The 18,496-nt window shown below is 36.0% G+C and overlaps 1 protein-coding gene across 2 annotated transcripts in view; it reads right to left on the bottom strand.

Moving 5' to 3' along the window:
• Positions 1-18,496, bottom strand: part of HS3ST5 (heparan sulfate-glucosamine 3-sulfotransferase 5) — a 286,056-nt gene that overhangs the window by 170,451 nt on the left and 97,109 nt on the right. For both annotated transcript variants that reach the window (XM_065911461.1, XM_065911462.1), the window contains exon 2: positions 8,183-8,375. The gene's annotated coding sequence lies outside the window, so the exon portion shown is untranslated. The remainder of the gene's footprint in view (positions 1-8,182; positions 8,376-18,496) is intronic.

Genomic DNA, 18,496 nt, shown 5'->3' with positions numbered 1-18,496 from the left:
GCACATGTACCTTACTCACTAAAGAAAAGCAACGAATGAAAGAGCAAAGTGAACTCCCTGAGTATCTGTATGAAGTTAGAAGAGCTCATGGTTGTCAAATAGTGACTCTGACACCCATCAAATCTATTTCACTTAACCCAACTTGATAAAACTGCCATCTAGAATTTTCATATTCAAAAGATGAGGCCAATATCTTAGTAACCTACATTACAATAATGTGGTTTACATAATTTACCTTGAATTTATTCCAGACATGATTATTCTAATACTAGCAGAAAAAAGATTCTAATAGAGCAATCTTTACTTTCTCAAAGTAAGGAAATTTTGAGCCATATGGTTGAAGTAGAAGCCGAGTGAGAAAGAAATTAAATTGAAGACAACGTATGCAAATTAGAAAAATTGTGCCATCTAAAAAAAAATGCTACTCTAAAATATAATAGTTTATTAAACTTTTTTTTGAATATTTTTCTCCTTTTGTTTTAATAGGACTGTCACATGCTGGCATACACATGGCATTTCTTTACAATTTTAGGTCAGAAAAAATAAGATTTTTTCCCGTCATAATTTTTCATGCTCTACAAAGTTTGCCATCACAAACCACTACTGCATTTCTTATAAATAGGTTTTACAATAGGAAAGCAATTCAACAGTATTCCATTTCACTGTGAAGCTAAGTGGCTTTGCAATATAACTAAGCTGAGTTAACGGGACGATGCTTAAAGGATGTGTTAACCTGGAACTGAAGTTACCTAGTTGTTTCTACTCAACATAGGAGTCTGGAAAATGCAGCCAGGAAACCTGCTGTGAGCAGGATAGGAAAATTATTATAATCTACATTCCTAAATTGAATGAGAATTTTTGCTCAGCAGAAACCTCTTGACTGCAAAAACTCTGAAATTATACCCTGCTGTTAAGGATACCTGTTGGGGTGGGAGGAAATCAAACATCCCACTTTTCTTCAAATCAAACAAGTATAATGTATACATTTACAGTCTTAGTGAAGGCTATCTTTCTTTTCACAAAGAGAAGCAACTTGTAACACTTTTCGTTGAAAATGAAGAAAATGGTAGATAATCAAGTACTTAATTCTTGGTTAATAGGTAGCTTTAATTATCTTTGAAATCAAACTTTCCTTGAAAATAAATTTCAGTATACATGTTTTACATTATAATATAGAAGGTGACATTCTTTCATTTTAGTCTGGCACCTAAAATATGGACTATTGATATTTCTTGGGATATTTTTAGAAGTTTGTCTGCTGAACAAACTCTTATTGTAGCCCTTGCTTAAAGTCATTATTTACTCCTAATTGTATGTCTTTATTATGTATTACTTTGCCACGAAAGGTCCGTCTGGTCAAGGCTATGGTTTTTCCAGTGGTCATGTATGGATGTGAGAGTTGGACTATGAAGAAAGCCAAGCACCGAAAAATTGACGCTTTTGAACTGTGGTGTTGGAGAAGACTCTTGAGAGTCCCTTGGACTGCAAGGAGATCCAACCAGTCCATCTTAAAGGAGGTCAGTCCTGGGTGTTCACTGGATGGACTGATGCTGAAGCTGAAACTTCAGTACTTTGGCCACCTGATGCGAAGAGTTGACTCATTGGAAAAGACCCTAATGCTGGGAGGGATTGGGAGCAGGAGGAGAAGGGGACGACAGAGGATGAGATGGTTGGATGGCATCACCGACTCGATGGGCATGAGTTTGAGTAAACTCCGGGAGTTGGTGATGGACAGGGAGGCCTGGCGTGCTGCGATTGATGGGGTCGCAGAAAGTCGGGCACGACTGAGCGACTGAACTGAGCTGATTATGTATTACACATCAGCATTCACAGAAAGCTGCTCTTTAGTTTCAGTTAATACCTTTCACCCCAAACATCACTTTTTCTGATTTTAAGATTCTACCTCCTAATTTCTTTAGTTTGTATTTGTCTAGTACACCTTTTAAATTTTTTTTAGTATCATTTTAATGGACTAGATAAACAGTTGGATATGTGTACTGGGTTGTGAGGCAATTTCTATTTTTACACAATCCAGTGTCAAAAAGACTTGCAAGCTACTGATACAGAGAAAATATGTGATATCCTACGTATTTCACTGAAGCAAAAATCCCATTAGCCACAGTTGTTTTCAAACAATTAGAAACATGCCATCAGAAAAGTATCAAACATCAGGGGAAATAGAAGTTTGAATTGAATACCCAAAGGGTAATTGTGAAAGTGAAGAGAAAATGTTATTTTTATAAATCTTAAAGGAGTAAGTGCCAACAACTACCATAATGGAAGACTGACCACAAAGCTCTGAAAGGAGATTCCTCATGGAATTTGCAGGGTTCTGTGTAGTGTGGTGAAGTGTGACTCATCTCAATACCCAGCACCAGCAATTGATATTGCGTGACTCTGCTACCTTCACCTTTCCGTCTGCTCCCTGTTGTATTATAGTAAAAATCCAATTTATCGTTAACACATAGGGTCAGTCTCCAGGCCCTTGTGTTCTTCATTATCCCCTCTAACCAGTTAGAGTTCAAGTTTTGGTAATTCTTCCTTCAAAAGATGTACTGCATCTATGTCTCTCACTGCCTGTCCAGACTATCGCTTTAACAGCCTGTCCATCCCCTTTACTCTACTCCACCTATCCTTTCACATTCAACTTTTTGAAAAACTTTGCTTTTGTTGTATCCTGCTATCTGTATAGATAGAATGTGGTTCTGCACTGTGATCCAGTCTGAAAATATTTTGTTAAAAAAAAAATCCACGTGTTTCTTTCCATTTATCGATATGAAAGATAGGACAACCTATGTTGTCATAACATTTTCAAGCTTCTATTAAAGATTTTAAAGTCTTAAAAGACTTTCATTTTATGATGTTTTCTTTGCTTAGTATATGCATGTAATTTCTTAAGAATACTTATTAGAGTACACATTTTCCTCTAATTTATAACTATAGAAAAGGCAGCATTTCTCCTCTCATTCTTTGCCATCTAAAGTTGAGTGTTAATATGACTTTTCTTAATGTCTTTTTTCTAGCTTATATTTTTATGACTTGATTTGTCAGCTTTAAAAAGAGTATCTACTGATTCATAGATATTGCAAATAATGCAGTCAACTAGCTTTATGCACCAATTTCTTTCTGCTGTGTCCTTATAATTTTGTCAGTTACTTTGGTTCTATATGATATAGTTTTTTGCTCTATTTTGTGTCACCCTAAACTCCATATTTGTTTTAGAATTAAATGCATTCCATGCTCACAAGCAGTCCTTTTGCAGCAGTGTCTATAGTCATCTCTTGGTTTGATGGAGTTTGTCCTTTAATAGTTGCTTCAAGAAAGGCTCAACAATATTTGCTGAATTCTACTATGTGCAGAATATGTGCCTCTAACTTTTACACCTTGAAGCCAGTTTCGCAGATCATAAAATCCTTGGTACCCCTTTTCTTTTCCTGTAATGATGGTGAATTCATGATCTCTCAAGGCACCCTATTTCATTGTTGAACATCTCAATTGTTACTAGGTGGGTTTCACTTTGTTGTTAAGTTTTGCCAAAATTGAGTTCTTTGTAAATTTCTAACAGAGTAACCTACAACTTATTCTACATAGACTCTCCCAATACCTCTCTTTTCCAGAATAAAAGTAACAAGTCATTGTAGGAAAGTTCTCCAGAGTACCTTTTCAGTTCAGTTCAGTACAGTTGCTCTGTCATGTCCAGCTCTTTGCGAGGCCATGAATTGCAGCACACCAGGCCTCCCTGTCCTAGAACTAATAACCCGTTTACTAACTTAGCTTAAGTCATTGCATTTTCCTTGCCTTCTCTGTGCCTTCCTCATCATACTCATGCTCAGTCACTTAATCGTTGCCAGCTCTTGGCAACCTCATGGGCTGTAACCCTCCAGGCTCCTCTGTCCATGGGATTTTCCAGGCAATAATACTGGAGTGGGTTGCCATTTCCTCCTCCATGGGTTCTTCCTGACTGAGGGATTGAACTCATGTCTCCTGTGTCTCCTGCCTTGGCAGACAGCTTTTTTTTTATCACTGACCCACCTAGGAAGCTGCATCTTCCCCATAACACTCTTTTAAAGCAAGTCAGACTTATTTTAGAGCGACTACTGGGATCATCTGGTACAAAGGCATCACTTCAGGAAGAAAAAACAGGCCCAGGGAGAGGTAAAGAGATTTTCCCAAAGTCAGTCCACTACCAGGAGACTGAGTCTGACTTTGAATCCTAGTGATCCCCAAGCAAACATTCTTCACATTTCATGAGTCTTTCAAAAATACAATGATCAGTTTTCATGTGTGTGGTGAGAACATTTAAGATATCTCCTCTTACTTAGGTGAGGTGATGAATGTGCTAACTAACCTTATCATGGTAATCATGGTATCATGGTAACTGTATTATATAAAAGTATAAAATCATCACATTGTGCATCTTAAGTTTACACAATGTTATATGTCAATTACATTTCCATACAGCTGGAAAAAAATACAATGATCAAAAATATTTCATAAGATATGAAATGATAATTATAAGCAGACATTAGGTAATTTCCCTTATGTGGCAGGACATATTTCATTTCTTATTCTAACTATGCATGAAATGACACAATATACAGAATAGCTATATTGGAGAATTTAGAGTAGGTTTGCTGTTCATTTACATAAATTTTCACTTTCATTTCTGTTTCTTGAAACTGACAAACTTCAGATAAATGCAGATTTCATTTTCCTACTGTAAACTCTCTAAACCATCATTTTGAAATTAAATTACACAGCTTATGCTTAAAACATAAGGGCCAGATTCTATCTTCAAATATACCACCCACTCTCTAACAGCAGAATTTGGCCCTAAAAACCCATTAACAAATATTGTCATTAAACTAAAGAGCTAATTACTCTGGATTCAAACAGAATGAACAAAATCATAGGCCAACTGCAGCTGGTAGTAATAATAGTAAGACTAACCGTATGTTACACTGGAGATTTAAAGAACAAAGACATATTAACACTAATGTAACCAAATATATAAAATTATCTTCCAAATGGAGCAAGTATTATAGTTAGAAAATTCTTGAAAACAAATTGGAATTACATGATACAGAAATAGGGACTATTTTAAGAAATTAATGTCATAATTCAAAAATTTCAGTGTTTGGTGAGGACAAAAACTTGAGAAATTTATCTTCTGCAATATTCCACAAATTAATAATTACATCTAAAATTCATTTTGACCTAATTGGAAGTAAATATTCTTACATTCAAATCAGCTTACTACTACAAGATGCAAGCACCTTGTTTAAAGGCTATTTTAGAGAACCATTAGCAGGGCTATCTTATAGTTCTGTAAAAGTAAACTTCCCAGATAACTAAATATTCTCTCAGCCCTTAAAAATATGCTAAAATTACTGTAGTAGGATATACTTTAGAAAAAGTTTTATGAATCCTGAGGAACAATAAAAATCAACCATAATTTCATCAATTGATCATAACCATGAATAATGTTATGATGCAGATCATTTCAATTTTCTTCCTATGCATTGTAGTATTTCTTAATAAAAATGAGAACCACATTACAACATGGTTTATAATTTGCTGTTTCCATTTACAATATGAGTATTTTGCCACATTAACAACTTCACTTTTGCTACATAAATTTAACTGACCTTCCAATTTCTCAAACTGAGAATAATAAACACATTTTAATTATCCTGGACATCTCACAAATATCATTACTACACTGTTTCATAATAACACTAATACTTCCCAGAGATTCTTATATATTTGAATCTCCTTTCTCCTATACCGAATGGTCCCAGATGGCTCTACTGTTCTAAAGCTCAATGCTTCTTTCAGTTCTTTTTCCCTCTCAATATCAGACTTCCAGATACAGATAGGCCAGCCTGAAATAAACCTAAATTTGCTACTTTCATTTCTAGATTAATGTCATGGTAGATTATCTACTGACAACTAAAATAATTCATGATTTCAAGTTGAATTATAAGTACCCAGGTACTTTCTTCGCTTCTTCAAACTTCATTTTCTCATACAAGAAATAAATATTGCAAAATATTGGCTAGTTTCTCCTTGTTAATAAGTCATACCTGACCAGACTGATGTTTACTGTTCTTTCATATTAAGCTTTTTACCAGTAAATTTGGCAGTACATAAAGGGACTAGGCTAGAAGATCTCAATGCTCCATTTTTGCTCTAAAACTTTATGCTTCTCTAAAGTTTCTGTAATTTACTCTTTTATTGTATATTTTACTTCACGAGTATGGAGGTTGTTTCACTAAGATTCCCTAAAACTACATTGTAAGTTTTCTTTACGGAGTCACAATTTAAGATAAATACACCAATGATAATGAATGTGGCTCATTTGAAGACATAATTCCATTCTTTCTCCACGAAAGGGTGAAAGAATAGTTTCTATTTTTTTGAAACAGAAGTATTATAGAAGATCTACACTAAAAACTTCATGAAATCTTATTGGAGACTCTGTTGACCTTAAACTTATGTACTACATATTTAAGGATTTTTATCATCTTGTTTACTACAAATTTTAGAACTTTATCATCAGATGGCAATGTTATTCTTGAGGACAGTTCTGACAGCAAACGTACATGAAAATTCATAATTATAGTTAAAACAATTCTGCAAATCTTTTGTTTTAGTTACTTTAAGTATTACTTTATTTCATTTCATTATTAAATTTTATTGAAGTATAGTTAATTTACAATGTTGTGTCAGCTTTTGGTGTGTAGTGAGATGATTCAGTTTTATATATATATTTTAAACTTTTATGCTGCCTTATTTTATGCATATGACTATACTAATTTTCTTTGTGTAATATTAATAAATAACATGCATAACTAACTTGAGTTATAGGGGCACAATTTTTTTGATTAAAGGTTTATTCTTGCCTTTTGATATTTTATGGACAAGAAAATCTACACAATATAAGTTCACACAAAGGCTAACAGAAAATAGCAATAAGTCTGAAATTCAATGCATTTTGATTAAAAACTTCATTCTTCACTATAAAAATATCATACTGAATCTTTAAAAAATCATCACAATTTAAGGTCTGAGTATGTCCATATCAATCACTTCTTTTGCTGAAATAAAAAGCAAATCTTTTATAAGCTTAAAATATCAAATAATAAAGATGAAGCTGCTAAGTGAAATACAGAAACAGAAATAAAATGATATGCAATAAACATACATGTACCCTGTTATAAATACAGCAAATACTTTTTAAGGTTTCAGCCGCAGAGGAAAAAAGAGTAGCTAAAGGCATATCACGCAGATCTGCTCTTTTGAATTCTAAGGCTGAGTTTTCAAAATGAAGAGAAAAAGACAAACCCTCAAAAAAAGAAAAGAAAGAAATATTTAGCCACCCTCAGCAGTAGTTCATTATTATTATCTAGATATTTCTTAGAATTCGATCCATAAACATCTGAATAAACCAAAACATTATGTGGAACAGAGAAATAGCTGAAGAGAGCGACAGGACTGTCGCTCTAAGAGAGAGATAGGAACATCTGGGAATTAGCACATCATACTAAATTGAAAAAAAAAAATATTAGAAAGGATTAATAATTCAATTGGGGGGGGGTCAAAAAAGGAATACTAATTTAGCACTAATTTAAAGTATGCTTTCCTTGTTTCCAGTAGGAAACAAGCCATATAAAATCCCTTCTAATGTAGTTTGAAAATCAGAAGTATGTTATTTTAAATGCTAATTTCTCTGTTTCTTAAAGGTCTAAGACCCATCGTCATCAGGATCATCTGAGAGTGGGTAGCTGTAAAAAATGCAAATTGCTGGACATAGTAAATCTTTCTGTGAAATATGCCCAGGAATCAGCATTTTAAAAACCTCCTTCTCCCCTCATTTAACTCTTATGCATAGTAAAATTTGAGAACCACTGTATGCCATGCTTTTTTGTGTGAAACTGATTTCAGATATCAAGATAACCACTGTGCCATACTTGTATTTATATTTACATGATGTATAAAACTTTTAAACTTTGTATTTTATTTTTTTTGCTGTAGAACTAACTACACATAACTAGCTATTTTCCTTATATTCAATTATTTCCTTTACTTTTGTATATTTTTTAAAAATAGATTTAATTTTCACTTTTTGATGTAATTAAGAGTTACATAAGAAAGTGAGTTACTTCCAAAGTTCTCTTACCTTCAAATCCTTATGCTTATTTGGTAAGTTCTGAACAAATACGATGAAAATTTTCAAGAAGAATATATGCAGTGGATCCTCTGTTTAATTTCCGAGTGTATCAAGGTTGGCCAAGGAGACTCCTTGAGGTGTACACCAGAAACGCCATTGAGAAGGGGAGACAACACCGAAGCCTCTGGGTTCCTGATAATCTCTGAACAGAATAGAAAAACAAGTAGTCGGTCACCTGAAATTTATAGAGAATCTGCTATGGAGGTTATTTTCAGTAAACTAGCAGTGATACTAAATTTAAACTTGGCCTGGGTTTGCTGCTCCCTGATTTAGCACAGTTGTCATTTAAAATTTCATGTCATTGTGAAGTCAGAATTGCATGATGCTCTTGCCTGCAGAGGATTCTGGTTGAATTCATACTGCTTTAATTGACTATTTTTCTAAACATTGCATCAAGTGATATAATTACTAGTTTTATTTATGATATGCAGGTGCTACATTTTGGTGCTCAATTTCTTTCTAAGTCAAGGTTGATAAGGCCTTTTTAAAATATATTCTTTTGCGAGACTCTATCACACCTCATAAAAGGTAAGACATGATACATTCACTAAATCCCTATGGAATCATTTAGTACTTTTGCTATATTTTACTACACATGGATAATGCTTCCCAAGATAATTCCACATAAATAAAAATAATATCCTTTGTAGTCAATATATGTTGCCTACTTAGGGAAGCCAAAATTCCAGCTTCTTTACTGCATGAGTTAAACAGATGTTAGTAGTAGCTAATGGAAAAAGAGAATGAAAGATCCATTTTCGAAATTGGAAATTAATTATGCAGATATTGTCCCAAAGGGTAGAGGAGGCATCATGTATGGAGAAATACAAAGTCAAATACAAGATAAGAGTGTAATACATATGTAAGCACAGAGCACACTGTAGAATGATGGGTTTTCATGGTAGAATTACTGTTTGGTCACCCAGAAAACATTCCCAACTTTCTTGCTATGATTTACAAAATAGAGAACAAAAAATCAAATGTTCATTCTGGTCTCCCTTACTGCTAAGAGTGGTCATGTGACCCCGTTCTGGCCCATGAACTATAAGAAGTACACTGAGAAAGAAAACCAGGCAGTAATTTGCTTTATTGATAAATAGAAAGATTTCTGTTCCTCTGCTCTTTACCACACAGCTGCTTGCCTTGAATGAGGCCACAATACTTGGAGACAGAGCAGTCATCTGGTCACAATGATGTAAAACATAGGAAAGTCCAGAGAAATACAGATATCAGCCCTGTTACTGACAAGCAGCTGAACCAACACTACTAACTTCTTCCTTTGAAATTGTACTTGTTTAAACCACTGGGTGTTCTGTTGCTTACTAACACTCATTGTAAGTTGACAAAATGCTATAAAAAACATTTGCTAAGCAGGCATGTAATCTGCAAGTTCTCATTCAGTGGAGTGAAGGGCAGGTTTCATTCTGAGTTTGGAACTTGCCTTCTTGGAAAGTTGTGCGTGTGGGGAGTAATAGGTCACAGCTCAGTTCAGCTCAGTTGCTCAGTTGTGTCCGACTCTTTGCGACCCGAATCACAGCACGTCAGGCCTCCCTGTCCATCACAAACTCCTGGAGTCCACCCAAACTAATGTCCATTGAGTTGGTCATGCCATCCAGCCATCTCATCCTCTGTCGTCCCCTTCTCCTCCTGCCCCCAATCCCTCCCAGCATCAGGGTCTTTTCCAATGAGTCAACTCTTCACATGAGGTGGCCAGAGTATTGGAGTTTCAGCTTCAACATCAGTCCTTCCAATGAACACCCAGGACTGATCTCCTTTGGATGGACTGGTTGGATCTCCTTGCAGTCCAAGGGACTCTCAAGAGTCTTCTCCAACACCACAGTTCAAAAGCATCAATTCTTCAGCACCCAGCTTTCTTCACCGTCCAATTCTCACATCCATACATGATCACTGGAAAAACCATAGCCTTGACTAGACAGACCTTTGTTGGCAAAGTAATGTCTCTGTTTTTAAATATGCTATCTATGTTGGTCGTAACTTTCCTTCCAAGGAGTAAGTGTCTATAATTTCATGGCTGAAATCACCATCTGTACTGATTTTGGAGTCCAAGAAAATAAAGTCTGACACTGTTCCCACTGTTTCCCATCTATTTCCCATGAAGTGATAGGACCAGATGCCATGATCTTAGTTTTCTGAATGTTGAGCTTTAAGCCAACTTTTTCACTCTCTTCTTTCACTTTCATCAAGAGGCTTTTTAGTTCCTCTTCACTTTCTGCCAGAAGGGTGGTGTCGTCTGCATATCTGAGGTTATTGATATTTCTCCTGACAATCTTGATTCCAGCTTGTGCTTTTTCCAGCCCAGCATTTCTCATGATGTACTCTGCATATAAGTTAAATAAGCAGGGTGACAATATACAGCCTTGACATACTCCTTTACCTATTTGGAACCAGTCTGTTCTTCCATGTCCAGTTCTAACTATTGCTTCCTGACCTGAATGTAGGTTTCTTAAGAGGCAGGTCAGGTGGTCTGGTATGCCCATCTCTTTCAGAATTTTCCACAGTTTATTGTGATCCACACAGTCAAAGGCTTTGGCATGGTCAACAAAGCAGAAATAGATGTTTTTCTGGAATTCTTCTTGCTTTTTCTAGAAGAACAGGTGCTTGAAGCTGGAGCACTGGGATGACCCAGAGTGATGGGATGAGGAAGGATGTGGGAGGGGAGTTCAGGATGGGGAACACATGTACACCCATGGCAGATTCATGTCAATGTATGACAAAACCACTACAATATTGTAAAGTAATTAGCCTCCAATTAAAATAAATAAATTTTAAAAAAAGAAAGAAAGAAAAGAAAAGCCTAGCTCAGAGCTAAGACTAAAGGAAAAGGGTCAAGTATTATGGTCAAAGAAAGGATTCCATTTTTGCCTCTGTGCCAAAGTTATCACCTTATTCGCAATCTCAGTGGAAGATTTTGAAGTTGCACCATAAAGTTTATTCTTACTATCTTACTAAGTCCTATGGATTCTTCATCTGAAATACTGTCATATCCATTACTTCATTACTGTCTTCCTTTCATCAACATTTTTACTTAATCACAGTTTGGGTTTTCACTTTATCTTTCCTAAAGTATTGCTGTAGGCTCTTTTAACAGATTTTTTTTTTTTTTTTAAACATTGCCATATGTACTATAGTTGCCTCAAGACTTAATTTTTTGAAATAATTTCATTGGATCTTGCTTCAGTTCAAAATACAAGAACTCTTTTTGGTATGTTAAATTAAGAATAAAGTGTTTAACTTGGTATTTAAGACTTCTTACAATGTAACACCTAGGCTTCCTATCCCCCTTTCCTAATACTTTGAGTAGTTTAGTGAGAGGATTTATCTTCACTCCAGAAGTATACCTGGATTAGTTAAAAATAATCTGTGTATCTCAACCTCTACCTACAATGTTAGGGATAAGCATACAATCTTAATAGTTCAATGATCTCCATTCTGGGGTTTTCATTGTCTTATTATGCAAAAACAAACAAGATTTTTTCTTGCTGGACATGAGCATATGAACATATAGCATCTGGAACTACTAGCAATCATCTTGGGATCATTAGAGGAGAACTTGACAGAAGTTCTTAAGAAAGAACTTCTTAAGTAAACACCAAAAAAATAACTGAAAAAAAAAAGAATCCGAGCTCTGATCTTGGTGTATCACCCATGGACAGACCCCTGCTTGCAGGTAGAATACCCTGAAACTTTCAGTTATGTGTGAATTTATAGGTTCCATTTTTTTTTTTTTTTTGGATTAAGCCAGTTTGAGTTGGTATTTATCTTACTTGTAACGAAAATCTTTACAATCTATTTATTTATATTTTTATTTTGTTCCTGCCATTTCATTCATTTCTCTCTCTACGTCTTTTCATGATCCAGCCCTCTTTCCCATGAAATTTTGCCAGAATTTTCTAATTCATAGTGAGAGAATCCTAATCTAAATTACCTTATTTTCCATTGTAGATATTGATAAGGGAGCTCATCAAAGTGTATAATGCTATCATTTGATGAAGACTCAAATCTTTAGCTTAACATTTTCTTCTATTGCCAGACTTTTCTTTTTTGTTTCAGACTTTTATTTCTAACTGAATATTTGACATCTCAACCTAAATGATTTGTAGGCTCCTCAAACTGAATTTTTCCATAACTGGATTCATAAAAACTTCCTCTCAAATACACCTTTTCTTCAGTGTTTTCTATTTTTGTAAACAGCACCATAAGCCATCAATTAAGCCAAAAAGCCTGGCCTTCAACCTTTAAACAAGGAATCAGAGTAGATTAAATTCTTGTCTTCCCCCTAATCTCTGATTATCATATCCTTTTGATTTTATTTCTTAATACTTTTTTCAAAATCTATCTCCTTTGTTTCCTTTTTCTATCTTCCTATTTCCTTTTTGGGCTTCCCTGGTGGCTCAGCTGGTAAAGAATCTGCCTGCAATGAGGGAGACCAGGGTTCAGTCTCTGGGTTAGGAAGATCCCCTGGAGAAGGGAAAGGCTACCCACTCCAGTATTCTGGCCTGGAGAATTCCATGGACTATTCCATGGGGTTGCCAAGAGTCAGACACAACTAAGAGTTTGGGATTTCCCTATAGCTCAAATGGTAAAGAATCTGCCTTCAATGCCAGAGACCTGGGTTTGATCCCTGGGTCAGGAAGATACCATGGAGAAGGGAATAACAACCCTTTCCTTTTCTCCTCTGCCACCACCACCACCACCTCTAAGACTGCATCTATAGCCTGGAATAGTGCATGACTTTTTTCTGTCTCTCATCTTCTATTTTTAAATTATCCACCAAATTCTCCTCATGGTGTTTGGGTGATTTAAAAAAGCAAAACAAAACATACACATAACCAATCTTGTCAACCCTCCATTTAAAAGCCTTCAATGCCTTCTCACTTGTCTTAGAATATATCACCAAGTCCCTGCTTCTTTATCCTCATCTCCCTAGAGGAAAGCAACCATTTTTGTTCACAATTATCTTCATTTTTAAAATACCCTGCATTTAGCAGAATGCCTAGCACATCCTCAGAACTCAATAGTTGTTGAATCAATGTTCTTGCAATAACTCGAACCATGAACAACTTGTGTTATTATTTTTTCCTGTGTGTTATTTGAATTACTTATAAGTAACCTGAAGGCAAAGACATGCCTTATTTCTTTGTACTATACAGAAGAACAGTATGTAACTTAGTAGGGTTTCAGAGGCATTCACTTGTATTGATACTGATATTTCTTCTACTCTGATTCCCTCTTAAAAGGATAAGATTTAAAAATGGACAAGGGGAAATATATTATTTTCCTGTCAAAAGTGGTAGTAAAAAAGAGGAAACTTGTTTCTGGATCCAAATTCTATACAATCTGTATAGAATAGTTACAAAGGAATTGTTTTTCTGAATGACACAGAAAACCTTCAGATAAGTCCTGAATAACATAAACACTCAAACATGATGTTTTATACTTTTACTGTTATGGTCTCAAATATTTTATATTTATCTTTAGATATCTTTTACCTTTGAAAAATATAAGCAAAAACTTAAATAATTTTTAACAGATAATTTACAGCTAAAGTCTTTTTTGAGCCAAGACTAGTTATTTTGGAAAATGGTTATCCCAAGTACAAATTAATTCCTAGTTATTGGATATTTACCTGAAAGGGGCAAAAAAGAACTGTAGATGTCCCAAGGTAAGGATGAAATGTTAATCTATGTTGTATACTGATATTACCTAAATGAGAGATTTTTTTTTTTTTCATTTATTTTTATTAGTTGGAGGCTAATTACTTTACAATATTGTAGTGGGTTTTGTCATACATTGACATGAATCAGCCATGGATTTACATGTATTCCCCATCCCGATCCCCCCTCCCACCTCCCTCTCCACCCGATCCCTCTGGGTCTTCCCGGTGCACCAGCCCCGAGCACTTGTCTCATGCATCCAACCTGGACTGGTGATCCGTTTCACCCTAGATAATATACATGTATCGATGCTGTTCTTTTGAAACATCCCACCCTAAAATGAGAGATTTCTTAGAGTAATCTAAAATAAGAACATGCACTGGAGTCTAAAGGTAAAGAAACAGTGGGGCTGTAAGCATTTAATTAAACAAGAGGACACAGGTACATGTTTCTCAAAGACTTCTGACTGTGTAGCTGTAGCCAGATAATGCTTCTAAGTTTAAAAATGGTAGACAGAAGTGAGAGGAACCAGAGGAGACGAGGGCAGGAAATAAGAGTAGATAATGCAAATTTTGTTGCATGAAAAAAATTCTTGAGCAAGCTTAAACTTCTGCTTCTTAAAAACTAGTTGAAATCTGCCTAAGGCATATTTATACAAGAGGTAATTGCCTTTGAGCTTCTATAAGTTTGTTGTTCAGTTATAAATATTTTCAGGTTTTCTCAGAGTATTGACTATGTTAGGGAGTCTAAATTTTTTTTTTTTTTTAAAGGGGAGGAGAAAGTCAAAAAAGAAACCCTCTTGCACAAATTGCATCTTAAGCATGACTATAAATAATTGTTAAAGATCAGAGAGCAGACTATTTTACAATTTTTACCCAAGATATTAAAAAATATTTTAAGAAACTAGTGATCCATGATTTAATATTCAACTGCTTTTCAAGGGAAATTCTACCAGGATAAAGTCATGATTTCTTTCCTCTGGTAACTTAAACTCCAAGGGATAGGCTGAAGTGGCACTGTTTATTTTGCTTCTCTTTATATAAATAAAAAATAAGCAGAACTGCATGAAGAAACGACCTTACACTCTGCCTCTTTATACATGCTTCTTTTCTGTGCAATGGAAAAAGTGATTTTCAAGTATATGATATTTCTCTGGCTAAACCTTTCTGTTTTGTTAACTTCTGTTTCTAATGGCAACATGGGGTTAGTCCTTTTGCATGAAAATTGACATATGTTCCATAATTATAGTACAAAACTTTTTGTATTTCTTTAAAAATTGACTCCTTTAAGAGTATGAGATTGCCAGTGGATGTCATAGCTATCTCTAACGCAAGTAATGACGTTTCAGAAAACACATGGAGTAGAGAGTTTAAGAGAGCTAAAAAAGAATATAGGCTTGCCTATTTATATATATTATGTTTTTCTCTCAATATTGCATTGAAATATAAAAAGTTTTGCTAATCTATCTCAGGCTCAAAGATCTAGAGTACCAAATAACAGTATCTACTAGTAAAGAGTAAAATTCTCACTTATAATTTTGAAAACTTCCTAAGGAAATGAGGAAATAATACCATATGATGAGAATTAAGTAAAAGTTACTTATGACTTATGATTATTCCTAGATGACTGACCTTCTGTGATTATCTCAGTAAAAGAGTGACAGGGAGTTTGGGAACTCCCAATAGTCTACTAAGGGGAAATAATGTCATTACCAGGAGACAGGACTGGGAAAGTGACTGAAGCTAAAATTGTATCGTAACAGGGAGACAACGGGTAGAGAGAGCAGTAGTTAAAGTTTTATTCTCTCTTTTAAAGAGGATCCATCTCCCACAAAATACCCTAGGGTTCTATGAAACATGGATTGATCACCACTAGCTTTGAGAATGAAGAAGAGAAAATCTAGGAATCACCGGCTGCCAGTGTAGATCGAGATCCTTTGTTCTCCTGGAAACTGGAAGTCACATCTTCAGCAGATTCCTCACACTTCCCTTGGGTCTACTTGGCACATCCCTTACAACCACCCACATTTATTCATGAGCTCCCCCAGGGACTGCTAGGTCAGAAAGAGGGGCTAGACAAAAAGGACAGCAACATTCTGGACACAGTAGGGGAGTGGTTCTCCATTTGTGAACTGATCACCTCATTCAGGTGCTTCAGGTCCTTGTGATTCTGACCAGGATGAGACCTCCTGCCTGAATCAAATTCTTACACTGGTAATATAGGGACTCATATTCTGAGCAGCGGTAAATTCCATCAGGGCAGTGTGACCCTCATTATGGACCTCCATCAGGCAAGCTCCTTCTAATACACTGATTTTTCTTTACTCTGTGGTTCTGACATGGGCATTTCTGCAGGCTTTTAACAAAAACAATCATTAAAACACCTGTTATTCATGAATTTCTCTATTCTGTGCACTATGGATACAATTCATACACAATTCACATAAGGTAACAACCATGTGTAGGCATAGACACAGTTCAATTATCTAATTAGGTAAATGAGTCTTTAGTGGAGACTTTTAATAGGCTGAAAAAACTATGTGAATGTATATAGTTCTGCTTATAAATCATATAATATATTTAGGTGTTTAAAAAATTTCAGTGTTTATTCTTTACTCTCAACTACTTTAAATTGTGTTTATTTGTTTTTGATTAATGAGAGTTGAAGAAATTATGCCTTCAATATTCTGCCCATCTAGAATGTCTGGCTTACAGTGGATGCTTAATGCATGATGATGATCACTACACACAAAATTTTGCATCAGTGCAACACAGAAAAATGTTTCTAGCCTTTATCTACTATCGTTTTCATTTATTTCTGGCAGTGGCAAGATAGAAGATTTGCATTACTTCTGAGCATAGGCATGATGCATTTAGATATGCTTTCCCGTCCCAGCACAAGATAAAATATATGCCATATGACAATTGGTACTGCAATTTTATGCTGAATTGAAATATTTTAGACTTTGATGAGTTCAACAGATATACACACACAGAAAAGATAGATGTCAAAAGAACAGGAAAATGTTTAACTATCTCTATCTTCAACACTGCAAACTGGGCCCATGTTATCAGTGCTGTTTTCTCAGACTGTTTCTCAGGAAGTGAGTTACACCAACTCTTATATGTATGATGACTTTAAAAATGGGTCTACATATGCTAAAGTGATTGAAGATATCTTTTTGACTTATATGAAATGAAAGTTATAAATATGGTTCAAAAACTCTTCACAACAGTCAAAGACTAACTTATTTTTGACAGAAGACAAGGAAGCCAACAGTACCAAGAAATGTAGGAAATTCATGTGTTTATCCAGCATGGTGGGGTTCTGCCCTCATGCCCATCATGCACTGGAGAAGGAAATGGCAACCCACTCGAGCATTCTTGCCTGGAGAATCCCAGGGATGGGGGAGCCTGGTGGGCTGCCGTCTATGGGGTCACACAGAGCCGGACACGACTGAAGCGACTTGGCAGCAGCAGCAGCAGTCATTTGATAGAAAAATTTGAGAAGCATGATTTCTTCTGCTAGTTTTGTTACTGAGCCCAAGCTCACTCTGCTCACTGCACCACAGGCCAATAAACTGGGAAACGAATTGTTGGGGCAAAGAATAAAGACTTTAATCAGCTGGCAGACCGAGAAGATAGCAGATTAGCATCTCAAAAAACCATCTCCCAGAAATAGACACAAACACATAGAGAACAAATGTATTGACACCAGTGGAGCAAAGGTGGGTAGTAGGATGAATTGGGATATTGGGATTGACATATATATACTATTGATACTATGTATAAAATAGACAACTAATGAGAACCTACTGTATAGCTCAGAAAATCCCACTCAATGCTCTGTGGACACCTAAATGGGAAGGAAATCCAAAAAAAAGGGGGTATATGTATAAATATAGCTGATTCACTTTGCTGTAGAGCAGAAACTAACACGACTTTGTGAAGCAACTATGCGCAGTGCTAAGACCCTTAAGTCGCGTCAGACTCTCTGCAACACTATGGACTGTAAACGCCAGGCTCCTCTGTCCATGGGATTCTCCCCGCAAGAATACTGGAGTGGGTTGTCCTGCCCTCCTCCAGGAGATCTTCCCAACCCAGGGATCGAACCCACGTCTCTTACCTCTTTTGCACTGGCAGGTGGATCTTTACCATTAATGCCATCTGTAAAGCAACTATAATCAAATAAAGATTAATTTTAAAAATTCATCCTTCAGTCTGAATTCAGGCTCCTTTTAATACAAAGGAAGGGGAGAGAGAGGAGAAGGCCCTGCTGTGATGATAACAAATGGCTGAGCAGGGCTGCTAATGTGCAGTGCTCAGTCAGGTCCAACTCTGCAACCCCATGGACTGTAGTTCCACTCTCCATGGGATTTCCCAGGCAAGAATTCTGGAGTGGGTAGCGGTTCCCTTCTCCAGGGGATCTTCCTGACCCAGAGATCGAACCTGCATCTCCTGTGTCTCCAGCAGCTCCCACACTGGCAGGCAGATTCTTTACCACAGAGTCCCTGGGAAGGCCAGGACTGCTAATGGTTGCTCCGTAACCTTGCACCCTTGCTCACTAACGGTCACTAGCTTGGTGGACG

The sequence above is a fragment of the Muntiacus reevesi genome, chromosome 19 (assembly GCF_963930625.1).
Source record: "Muntiacus reevesi chromosome 19, mMunRee1.1, whole genome shotgun sequence".
Lineage (NCBI taxonomy): Eukaryota > Metazoa > Chordata > Mammalia > Artiodactyla > Cervidae > Muntiacus > Muntiacus reevesi.
The sequence above is the reverse complement of the archived record's forward strand: the minus strand, read 5'-3'. Positions and strand labels throughout refer to the sequence as shown.